The sequence below is a fragment of the Fringilla coelebs genome (genome assembly GCF_963513975.1).
Source record: "Fringilla coelebs genome assembly, chromosome: 19".
Classification (NCBI taxonomy): domain Eukaryota; kingdom Metazoa; phylum Chordata; class Aves; order Passeriformes; family Fringillidae; genus Fringilla; species Fringilla coelebs.
In genome coordinates this window covers 1,815,439-1,824,109 of record NC_140045.1, presented here as the reverse complement: position 1 = coordinate 1,824,109, position 8,671 = coordinate 1,815,439, and positions in this window count along the sequence as shown.

Below are 8,671 nucleotides of genomic sequence, written 5' to 3'. Positions count from 1 at the left end.
CTGGTGTTACCAAACTTCTCTGAGCTGAAATTGCAGTCAGCGAAACCTGAATTGGAGCCAGTCGTGATGCTTTGAGCTGGGGTTTTTAAATAAAATAAAAATGAGGCTGTAGCTTTTGAAATAAAATAAAATAAAATAAAACAGGCTTCTCTTGCCTTCTCTGTTATTGATTTTGCAGGGGTTTGGTGCAGGTGATCAAGAAGATGATAAATAATGGTTTTACAAACCATCTTTGAAATATCCAGTGCACTGAGGCACTCTGGAAAATGAACCACGGGGACAATCCTGCCCCAGCCCTGGGAAACAAAGGGGCTGGCTCCCAGCAATTCTGCCTTTAATTACCCTGAACCCACTGATTAAGGCCAGGAGCTCTCCCCTTAATCCTGACTTGCTCCTGCTGACCCTGCTGGGGTTTGAGACTCCGTCCCCGTTCTCCCAGCAATCCCGGCTGCTCCCGGGCAGCTCCTTCCCGGGGCCACCTCCGTGTCCCTGGGAGCATCCTCCAGGCAGCCCTGCCTTAATTGAGTTGCTGACATTCCCCACTCCGTCCCTGTCTGCTGCCTTGCCACAGAACAAAGGAACAGCCCCTTCCCATTAAGGGCGGTAATAACTTAATTAAAACCAAGTTGGCCGCGCCGCGGGATCCAGTTTGTCATCAAGAGGCCTTCCCTGCCTTCCCCCTCTGGTTTTTGATAATCTATGCCAGATATTTAATCACTGGATACCCCAGTATAAAGCTCCCAGCCTCCATAACCAGCAGAAAGCTTGTCAAAATAAATTTTAACTTCTGACCGTGGTGGAAGCCCAACTAGGAGGTATTAAGAGAATCAGAGCTGTCAATCAGGGCTTGGGCTCACCGTTTATATTATTAATTCCAACTCTGGTGGCATGGGCTTGGGATAACAACCATCCTAAGCTGCGTTGGTCCAAAAAACACAAACCAAGAGTGGAATATATTTCGTGCCGAGGTGACGTTACTGAGTGTCCAGAGGAACTTTTTTTGTCTCTGAAAGGTGGTGTTTTATTAGATTATCCTCATTGCCAAAAGACACAGCTACTGTCTGGCTTCGTTTGCTGAGGGGTTTTTTTCTTAATGTAAAGATTTATTCTTCACACCAAAGCGGCAATAATAAGAAAGAAAGGGAAGAAATTGTTATTTGTTTGTTTGTTTCTGGGAATTTAATTAATGCAACATGTTCGAGTGGAGACTGAACATTCTGTGGTGGGCTATGAAGTGAAAGTGGCCTCACAAATTGAAATCCAGCTTGGAGCCCATGAGCTGGAGGTATTGTTACAATGCAAACCAGCGGGAAGGATTCCAAGGAGAAAGGGGAGAAGTGTGTTAATTGAGAACAATAACACGCCCAGGACCTCCAGGAGCTGGTGGCCTTAATAAAAGGAGACAATGCCATGTTGTTGCATAACCCAAATTTCAAATTCAATTTCAGCTGGAGTGATGCAGAGCTTTGTGCATTTTCTACGCTCATTTGCTTTTGCTCTGTTCATTTCTGAGGCCACCAGAATGAAAAAGGTGTCATGGGCTCTGCTGAGCTGGGCTAGAGCTGGGATTCTCTCTCCCATCTTAAATGGTGGAATCAGTTTCAAGGACATTAAACACACAAAAGGTGAGATTTGAGGGGATGTTTGCGATGGAACAAGTTCCATTCCACCTTGTCACAGTTCTTGCCCACTGTGATGATAAGAAAGGAGTTGGTCCTGAAGGGTGCAGGACTTTGGAATTCATTGAATCCTTTGGTTTTCTTCATCACTCTGAACAAAACCAGGCTGAAGTTGCCTGGAGAGGACCCAGAATTCCCATTTTTCAGAGTGTCCTCCCTGGTCACCTGGAGGGGGAAGGCCTGAAGTTGTGGCAGACGCACAAACCTCGTACAGTCAGGCAGAGCTGGGGGTGAAATCCATTTTTTCCTTCCCATGTGGGAGGTTTTGCCTCTTTGTCCTCAATAAAAGAAGGAATGAGGAGCAAGAAGCTCCATGAGAAAATTCCTGAGTCCTTTTACACACCAGCTCCAGGACATGTGACAGATCTGGGTATCCTCAGCTCAAGAACATTTTGTGGCAGCAATTTCTTGCATGGCCAGAAGTCTCTGGGATGATTTATTATATTATTTTCTGTATTTATCTGTGGGAATCACTTCCCCACTGATTTCCCACCATTTTTTTGTTCATCCAGTCTTCCCAACTGGATTCTTTTTGCTGAATAAAAATGCTTCCATTTAAGGAAGGTAGGAGGGTAAAATACACTACTAAATATCCTGAAAATACTAATTAAAAGTCACAGATAAAATCCTAATTATTTTCTCTAGGATATTATGGATCTGATTGGTGTCCAGCCAGCACCTTTAAGCTCCTGGGAGAATGGAAAGTCATCCCTACAATGAATCTGCCGTAATTTTTAATAAATTTGGTGTGAATTAGACCAAAACATAAATCCAGTCATCCTTACCTCCTCTAATTTAATAAATAAAAGTAGAGTAGAAAGCAAATAGAAGCTTTAGGATATTGTATTCTAGATGACAAATATTCTGGAATATTTTTTAGGGATGAGTGAAAAATGGAGGATCTTCCCCTTCCTCCCTTTAGTCTGGGCAGCACAAATTCATCATTTATGAACTCACACAACCTTTCCTGAGCCGTGCTTGCATTTCAAAGCCATTGTGAGGCACAAACTGCAATATCTGTTCTGCTTTTCCCCCCTCTCCCTGTCCAGCTCCACAGAATCCTGGGATGTGGTGTGTGCCTGCAGTGCTGGGATGTATTTGTGCATATCAAAAGCAGCAACTCTCTCAAATCATTCATTGAAAGTTCCACTTGGCTTCGAGTCTTCCTGAAAAAAATATGTTTATTTTGTCTTCTCGGCTTACTTTTCCTCATGTCTGAGTATTGTGCCTCCAGGAAGAAAAGCTTAAATTGCTGAAGTAGGGCTTTTTTTCAAAGCCTGCCAAGAATAAAGTGGCTTAATAAGCAAGCACACAGATTTCACTTTCTTACAGGGAAAAAAAAAGAAATAAAGGAAAAAAAAAGAATAAGTCATTTGGAAAAAGGCTGGAAACTTTAGGAGCAGTGGATATTTTCTAAAAGTGGAAAGATAAGAGAATTTTGGGAAGGAATACGGGGCTAACTTGCCATGAAACTTGGAAAGGATGAGGGTCCTGCCAACCAGATTGGATCCATGAGCACAGGGGGTGGGAATTCTGCCATGGCAAAGCCACACCTGTGGGTTCAGGGAGGATCTGTCCCTGTGGAAGGTGTTGGGGACACCGCAGGGACAGCCCATGCCTGTCACCCAACACCTGGAGAGGCTGATCGATGCCTTGAGGAGCTGGAACAGAGGCCAGACAGAGTTAAAAGGAATCAAGTGAATATTTCTTGAAGAGCCTTCAAAGGCCACACCCTGGCAGTACCTGGATGGCTCCAAGGTGGAAGCAAAAGAGGGCTTGGCCACGAGATCTCACATTTTTATAAGTTTTAGTTCATTTGCATACAGGAGCCAACCAATAGCTTCAAATGATGAAGTTTCATCCCCCTTGGTTGCTTGCCCACCCTTCTCTTTCCATGTTTTTTATTCTTTGGGCCTGAAGTTTGAAGAGATCAACCTTGAGTCTCCAGCTAGAATTTGTCTTCCCCACCCTATGAAAAGATCCTAGCAACACTCAATAAAAAGCTAAAAGCTTCACACCAAAACAGAACAGAAAAAAACCTTAAACCCCAAGGTGTCAAGGGTGGGAACAGCAGAGCTGAAGCTGCTGCCCCGCTCTGCACCCCACATTCCTTTGGGGTTTGGATGTTCCCAGCGCCAGCCTGACCCCACACAGAGCCTGCGGTGTCCCCGCCAATGTCCCTGCCCCAGCCTCAGCTGAAGCCACTCCCTGGCCACCCACCCAGAGGACACTTTCATCTCTGAGGCACCCGAGGGAGGCTCCAGCCACCAATTGTTTTGTTTGTTTTGTTTGAGCAATATTTGTAGGAAAAACACCCCGGGAGGAGCCGTGACTCATCCTGGGAGCTGCAGAACATCCCTGACTCCTGTTCCTTCCACCAGCAAGGGCTGGGATGCTGCTAGGAAACACAGCAGAGCCCATTCCTGCTGCTATTCATCAGGAAAAATCAATCCAGGCTGAAAATTTAATGATTTAAGGCTGCCTGGAAGTAGGTGATGGCCAGGAGACACCCCAGCCCTTGGCCTCTCTGACAAAGCTTTGAGTAACTCACAGTGAAGGGCAACTCAGATGGTTTTGTTCCATTTTCACAAGTGGAACAGAAGAGAAAACAAAGAGAATTGGAGAAAAGAAGGTTCTAGACCAAAAATGACCAGCTGGAAGGCTGAGGGCCTGCCTTGCTCAGGCCCATGTGAAGCCGTGGCGTCCTCACCCAGGCCATGGGTGCAGTGGTGGCTCCTGGGCCTGATGCCACCTCCCTGATTCCTGTTCCTTCCACCAGCAAGGGCTGGGATGCTGCTAGGAAACACAGCAGAGCCCATTCCTGCTGCTATTCATCAGGGAAAGTCAATCCAGGCTGAAAATTTAATGATTTAAGGCTACCTGGAAGCAGGTGATGGCCAGGAGACACCCCAGCTCTTGGCCTCTCTGACAAAGCTTTGAGTAACTCATAGTGAAGGGCAGCTCAGATGGTTTTGTTCCATTTTCACAAGTGGAACAGAAGAGAAAACCAAGAGAAGTGGAGAAAAGAAGGTTCTAGACCAAAACTGACCATCTGGAAGGCTGAGTGTCTGTCTCTCTCAGGCCCATGTGAAGCCGTGGCGTCCTCACCCAGGCCATGGGTGCAGTGGTGGCTCCTGGGCCTGATGCCACCTCCCTGATTCCTGTTCCTTCCACCAGCAAGGGCTGGGATGCTGCTAGGAAACACAGCAGAGCCCATTCCTGCTGCTATTCACCAGGGAAAAGCCAATCCAGGCTGAAAATTTAATGATTTAAGGCTGCCTGGAAGTAGGTGATGGCCAGGAGACACCCCAGCACTGCCATGTTCTTGGCCTCTCTGACAAAGCTTTGAGTAACTCAAAGTGAAGGGCAACTCAGATGGTTTTTGTTCCGTTTTCACAAGTGGAACAGAAGAGAAAACAAAGAGAAGTGGAGAAAACAAAGAGAAGTGGAGAAAAGAAGGTTCTAGACCAAAAATGACCAGCTGGAAGGCTGAGTGTCTGTCTTGCTCAGGCCCATGGGAAGCCGTGGCGTCCTCACCCAGGCCATGGGTGCAGTGGTGGCTCCTGGGCCTGATGCCACCTCCCTGACTCCTGTTCCTTCCAACAGCAAGGGCTGGGATGCTGCTAGGAAACACAGCAGAGCCCATTCCTGCTGCTATTCACCAGGGAAAAGCCAATCCAGGCTGAAAATTTAATGATTTAAGGCTGCCTGGAAGTAGGTGATGGCCAGGAGACACCCCAGCACTGCCATGTTCTTGGCCTCTCTGAGTAACTCATAGTGAAGGGCAACTCAGATGGTTTTTGTTCCGTTTTCACAAGTGGAACAGAAGAGAAAACCTAGAGAAGTGGAGAAAAGAAGGTTCTAGACCAAAAATGACCAGCTGGAAGGCTGAGGGCCCGCCTTGCTCAGGCCCATGTGAAGCTGTGGCGTCCTCACCCAGGCCATGGGTGCAGTGGTGGCTCCTGGGCCTGATGCCACCTCTGAGTCACTCAGCATCACTGCTCCACACCTGATCCTTCATTTATTTTTGGAGGTTTCCAGCCTGAGTACAAATAAACAAACCCAGCCCGGCCCAGGCCACAGGCTGAGGTGGGGCAGCTGCAGGGCTCAGGGAGATAATGCAGGGAAGGGACAGGGAAATGAAAACACCGAGCAGATATTTCAGATTAATTAAGTCCACGTTATTTTTGATGAGTTAATTAAGGGTGTTTAACGCTCAGAATTGGTTTTGCTGGCCAGGGATGGAAGGAATGCGTTTTTTGCCTGACAATGTGACTGCAGTGCTCATCCCAGCTGCTGGAATTGATCAGAGCAGGAATCTGGGCACCATCAGGAATGCAGCTCCTGAATACAGTCAGAACATCCCCAAACCAGACAGGAGCACTGTGGGAGCAAACCACCAGCTTTATCACTGTTTGATCCCTAAAATCCAACAGAATAGCCACATCTTCAGCAGGAATTGCCCAGGATTTTTTAAGTAACCCAGTAGAGTGTCAGGGAGGAAGGGGTGGCTCTTCTCCTCAGGGTTGCCAAATCCCCCAAATTCCCCATGGGGGCTCAGTACTGCTGCTCCCACAGAACCGAGAATTCCCAGGTCTTCTTTTGCTCCTTTCAGGGCTTTAATCCTTCTCCACATGGATCCTGTGCCCATCAAGTTAAAAATATTTTCTACTTTTGGGTGAGCTCTGGAAGACCCATGAGGCAGAATCTCTCCAGTGGATGGAACCCAAGCAAATACTGGAATGTGGAGAGTCACCCTCATAAATCCAAATTTATTTGGATTCTGCCATCACACTTTTATTCGGGCTCTGCTGAAATTCACTGTATTGTGTCAAGATTTCCGAATCTTTGAGCAGAAGGAGGCACTCAGGGCTGCCATGTCCTGATTAAACTTTATTTTAGATTCATCCACTGCAGAGATTTTTCAAACCTCTCATTCCACACCAGCAAAGTCACCTGTTTTCCAAGGGACACTCACTGGAAAATGTGGGCAGCTGGATTTCTCTGCGGTTCAGCCACTCCTATATTTGAAACACTGCTCTGAAAAAAAAAAAAACCTCGAGGCTTCTTAGACCTGGAAAGTTCAATTTGTCATCATCTCACCCTTTTTTGAAGAGTTCTCATTTCCTCAGAGTCTCTTATTTTATATAAAATCAATTTTTTCCCGTTTTTATCACACGATGATTTCACTCTTCTGCCAGTCCTTGATTAGAAAATTGCCTGAGCTGTTCCTACACAGAGTTAAATCTCAGCCCAGGATGGGGCAGAGCATCTGGTTGATATTTCAGCAATGTCTTGTGGTTAATAAGTTCTGCTTGAGCCACAGAATTCCTGCCCTGGCAGCTTTCAGGACTTTTCATGTGGAAATTTCCTCATTGCTTTGCAAAGTCGGTGCCTGTGGGGGTTTTTATTCGGGTACAAAGTTTAGGGTCTGAGGACTCCACAGGACAAGTGTTGAAAAATGTAGAATAAAATAGAATCAAATGAAATTAGATTATGTTAAATTGAATTAATGATCGTGTGGATTCTCCTCTGTAAAATTAGCTGCCACTATGACCCACCAAACACAGCCCTTGGTTAACACCTCTGCTTATATCGTGAAAAACAAATATCTGGAGCTAAATTTGTCTGTTCAAGACATGATTTCAGACAGTTTTCTGCTTGTGACCATGTCACTAAATGATGAATACAATGCACTCCATGGTCAGGGGCTGGAAAACTATTTCAGCTCATTAAAAAAAATAATAAAGAAAAAAAGAAAAAAGATGTAGTATGGGAAAAAAAAAAAAAAAAAAAGGATTCCTGGAATGCCAAGAGCCAGCAGAAATCCAAGGAAAAACCCCAACCTACGTCAGGCCTAATATTTATCAAGAACCTGACACCAATGTGGTCGTTCCTGTGCTTGTTTACTGTTGAAATGAAGTTTATTCCAATTTGTAATCTCCAAACTTTCCTTTGGGCTCCTGGGCTGGAAAGGGCACCTAGGGTTTGGATGGGGTGAGATGGAGGAGGAGGAGATGAAAGGAAAGGGAGGAGGTGAGGAATCAAACCCGCCTTGCCAAAAATGTTCACACAGAAACCAAATTCCTGGGCTGGTTGTGTCTCCATTTCCCAGAGGTGTGAAAATCCAGGGCTTAAAGTGAGACCCAAATGAAACTGGGCAGATTTTGGGGCTTCTTTGCCCCTCAGGAAAACTTTTCAGGGAATCAGGGATTACAAAATTGGGCAGAAAGAGGAAATAATGGGAATTACCCAGGGGGTTGGAAATGATTCCTGAACTTTCTAGAAAGCAACTGATGGGCATTTCAGAGCTCAGCTCAAACCAGCACAAAATACAATCACTGTAAATTCACATTCACATTTACATTTACATACTTAAATTTAAATTTGTGTTTCCATTTAAGATCTGTCACGACCTTTAAAGAGATTTTTAAAAACGAGCTGTGAGGGATCATTCTGAGATGCCCTCGGTGAGGAACATAGAACATTTCTGACTAAAATTAACACTTTATTTTTAGCAAAAACCCTTTCAAAGTTTGTCCTATTTGTCTGCAAGATGCCTTAAAGCATCTGCAGGAACGGAGAACATTAATACAAGTGGAAAAGGAGAGGGTTTTTTGTGATTTATAAATCCATCATTTATTATATTTATTATATTTATTATATTTATTATATTTATTATATTTATTATATTTATTATATTTATTATATTTATTATATTCATTATATTCATTATATTAATTTATATTTATTATTATTATAAATAAACAATGAGGAACCATTCTTCTTTTTAAAAATAATTGCAAAACCTGAGCTTCCATTAGTAAAAAAAAAAAAGTTATTTCTGTTGAAATAAGTGGAATATAAAGGACAATCTCTGTTTGTCTGAGATACCCATGAAATGTGGAGTAAAAGGATACATAAAAATGAAAAGTAAAAGGATACATAAAAATAAAAATGAAAAGTAAAAGGATACATAAAAAAAGAAGTTT